Raw genomic sequence first — 4,226 nt, forward strand, 5'->3', positions numbered from 1 at the left:
GTAGGCTGCAGTCCATGGGGTCGCTGAATCGGACATGACTGAGCGACTTCACTTTCACTTTTCACTTTCATGCACTGGAGAAGGAAATGGCAACCCACTCCAGTGTTCTTGCCTGGAGAATCCCAGGGACAGCAGAGCCTGGTAGGCTGCCGTCTATGGGGTCTCACAGAGTCGGACACGACTGACGTGACTTAGCAGCAGTAATATACATTAGGTGCAGACAAATACTGTTTGATTCCACTTATGCAAGGTCACCCGCATGTATGCTACGTCGATTCAGTCCTGTCTGACTCTATGACCCCATGGACTGAAGGCTCCATGCCCGCCAGGCTCCTCTGTCCATGGGATTCTCCAGGCAAGAATACTGGAGGGGTTTGCCATGCCCTTCTCCAGGCAAGGTGCCTAGAATAGTCAAATTCACAGAGTCAGAAAATACATTGGTAGGTGCCAGGGGCTGGAGTGGGGTGGGGATGGAGGTGGGGGAATGGAGTGCAAGTTAATGTTTAATGGGGACAGAGTTTCAGTTCAGGAAGGTGAAAAATTCGCGAGATAGATGATGGTGAGAGTTGCCCAACAATGTAAATGTCCTTAGTGCCACTGAACTGTACAGGTGAATATGGTTAAATAGTATGCTTTGTAGTATGTGACTTTGGTTTCCCAGATGGTTCAGATGGTAAAGAATCTGTCTGTAAAGAAGATTTTATTTTATTTTTTTTTCCACAGGCTTTCTCTTACAGTTTAATTTTTACAAAAGGAAGTTTAATACATTCTGTACTTCCAAGAGTCTGTAAAGAAGATTTTAAAAGGAGACCTGGATTCGATCCCTGGGTCGGGAAGATCCCCTGGAGGAGGAAATGGCAACTCAGTCCAGTATTCTTGCCTGGAGAATGGACAGAGGAGCCTGGTGGGCTACAGTCCATGGGGTCCCATAGAGACAGACTGAGCAACAAACACTTTCACTTTTCACCGCAATTAAAAAAAGAGAGAAGGTAAGGTTGTGAATGAGTTCTAACCAATTTAGTGTGGATGCTGCTGCCCTCTTCTGGAAAGAATGGAGAATTGACCATTATTCTTGATGGTATACGGAGAAGGCAATAGCACCCCACTCCAGTACTCTTGCCTGGAAAATCCCATGGACGGAGGAGCCTGGTGGGCTGCAGTCCATGGGTTCGTTAAGGGTCGGACACGACTGAGCAACTTCACTTTCACTTTTTCACTTTCATGCATTGGAGAAGGAAATGGGAACCCACTCTAGTGTTCTTGCCTGAAGAATCCCAGGGATGGGGGAGCCTGGTGAGCTGTCGTCTATGGCATCCCACAGAGTCGGACATGACTGAAGCAACTTAGCAGCAGCAGCAGCTTGATGGTATAAGTTGGTCAAAAAGACTATAAACCTGAAACCTGTTGTTGCACCATGGAAATCGAGACAGAATTTGGTAGGTGTTTTGAGAGGAAGGAGAAGCAGGGTGGGAGCAAAAATGGTAATGTAGCATATTTCTCAAAATATACAAAAAAGATTCTACAGTCCCTCCAAACCTTAGTAATAATTCACTGTTGTGAAAAAGGGCCCTGCACTAAATTTTGTTCATAAGTAGAAGGTGTTTGTTGAGATGCTAGTTTGTAAAGGAAAGAGCTCAAACTTTGGAGGCAAGCCAACATGAATTTAAATCTGGACTCTGCTGCTTGTTCTGTGAGAAGGTGAGGCCAAGCTGATTATTTAACCTCCCGACCTCAGTCTTTCCTCTGTAAAATGGGGACAGTAACACCGAACCCAGGAAGATGAAGTGAGCTGCCATGTTTAAAAGGTCCAATATGTCATAGATTTTCCTTTAAGAAATGTAAGGGGCAAGATGGTGGTGTAAAGGATTAGAAGGTACAAACTACTATGTATAAAATAGATAAGCAATAAGGAAATATTGTACAGCACAGGCTTCCCTCCTGGGTCAGATGGTAAAGAATCTGCCTGTAATGCTGGAGATCCAGGTTCAATCCCTGGGTCAGGAAGATCCCCTGGAGAAGGGAATGGCTACCTACCCCAGTATTCTTGCCTGGAGAATCCCATGGGCAGAGGAGCCTGGTGGGATACAGTCCATGGAGTCACAAAGAGTCAGACACAACTGAGCAAATACCACTTTCATGGGGAAATACAGTTATTATTTTGTAATAACCTTAAATGGAATATAATCTATAAAAATATTGAATCATCATGTTGCATACCTAAAACTAATTTAATATTGTAAATCATTATACATTCATCAAGAAAAGGAACAAAAGGAAATTTACTTGAGGAAAATTGTAAAATCATCTTGAGAAAAATAAAGAGGAAGTGGAGAACTATATATGAAGTTCAAAAACAGACAAAAACAACTGAAGGGGATAGAAGTCAGAATAGTATTTATACTTGGCTGCAAGGGTGGGTACTGTTTGAAGAAGGAAAGCCTTCTGGGGTGATGGACGTGTTCTATATTTTTATCTGAGTGTTAGTTACACAGTCATACATACATTTATCCAGCATAGGAGAGGGTGTAGACAAAAGAGAACCCTCCTACACTGTTGGTGGGAATGTAAATTGGTACAGCCACTATGGAGAATAGCATTGAAGTTCCTCAAAAAACTGAAAACAGAGTAACAATATAATTCTGCAATCACAATCTTGGGCATATATCTGGACTATAATTCAAAAAGATACATGCACTCCAATATTAATAGCAGCACTGTTTACAATAGCCAAGACCTGGAAGCAACCTCAAGAGATGAAAGAATAAAGAAGATGGATTACTTAGCTATAACTAAAAAATGAAACAATAAAATTTGCAGCAACATGGGTGAACCTAGAGATTATCATACTAGTTCAGTTCAGTTCAGTCGCTCAGTCGTGTCCAACTCTTTGCGACCCCATGAATCACAGCACGCCAGGCCTCCCTGTCCATCACCAACTCCCAGAGTTCACCCAGACTCATATCCATCGAGTCAGTGATGCCATCCAGCCATCTCATCCTCTGTCGTCCCCTTCTCCTCCTGCCCCCAATCCCTCCCAGCATCAGAGTCTTTTCCAGTGAGTCAACTCTTCGCATGAGGTGGCCAAAGTACTGGAGTTTCAGCTTTAGCATCATTCCTTCCAAAGAAATCCCAGGGCTGACCTCCTTCAGAATGGACTGGTTGGATCTCCTTGCAGTCCAAGGGACTCTCCAGAGTCTTCTCCAACACCACAGTTCAAAAGCATCAATTCTTCAGCGCTCAGCCTTCTTCACAGTCCAACTCTCACATCCATACATGACCACAGGAAAAACCATAGCCTTGACTAGATGGACCTTTGTTGGCAAAGTAATGTCTCTGCTTTTGAATATGCTATCTAGGTTGGTCATAACTTTCCTTCCAAGGAGTAAGCGTCTTTTAATTTCATGGCTGCAGTCACCATCTGCAGTGATTTTGGAGCCCCCAAAAATAAAGTCTGACACTGTTTCCACTGTTTCCCCATCTATTTCCCATGAAGTGGTGGGACCAGATGCCATGATCTTCGTTTTCTGAATGTTGAGCTTTAAGCCAACTTTGTCACTCTCCTTTCACTTTCATCAAGAGGCTTTTTAGTTCCTCTTCACTTTCTGCCATAAGGGTGGTGTCATCTGCATATCTGAGGTTATTGATATTTCTCCCAGCAATCTTGATTCCAGCTTGTGTTTCTTCCAGTCCAGCATTTCTCATGATGTACTCTGCATATAAGTTAAATAAGCAGGGTGACAATATACAGCCTTGACGAACTCCTTTTCCTATTTGGAACCAGTCTGTTGTTCCATGTCCAGTTCTAACTGTTGCTTCCTGACCTGCATACAAATTTCTCAAGAGGCAGATCAGGTGGTCTGGTATTCCCATCTCTTTCAGAATTTTCCACAGTTTATTGTGATCCACACAGTCAAAGGCTTTGGCATAGTCAATAAAGCAGAAATAGATGTTTTTCTGGAATGCTTTTGCTTTTTCCATGATCCAGCGGATGTTGGCAATTTGATCTCTGGTTCCTCTGCCTTTTCTAAAACCAGCTTGAACATCTGGAAGTTCACGGTTCACATATTGCTGAAGCCTGGCTTGGAGAATTTTGAGCATTACTTTACTAGCGTGTGAGATGAGTGCAATTGTGCGGTAGTTTGAGCATTCTTTGGCATTGCCTTTCTTTGGGATTGGAATGAAAACTGACCTTTTCCAGTCCTGTGGCCACTGCTGAGTTTTCCAAA

This window comes from Bison bison, unplaced genomic scaffold, assembly GCF_000754665.1.
Source record: "Bison bison bison isolate TAMUID 2011002044 unplaced genomic scaffold, Bison_UMD1.0 scf7180017864217, whole genome shotgun sequence".
Lineage (NCBI taxonomy): Eukaryota > Metazoa > Chordata > Mammalia > Artiodactyla > Bovidae > Bison > Bison bison.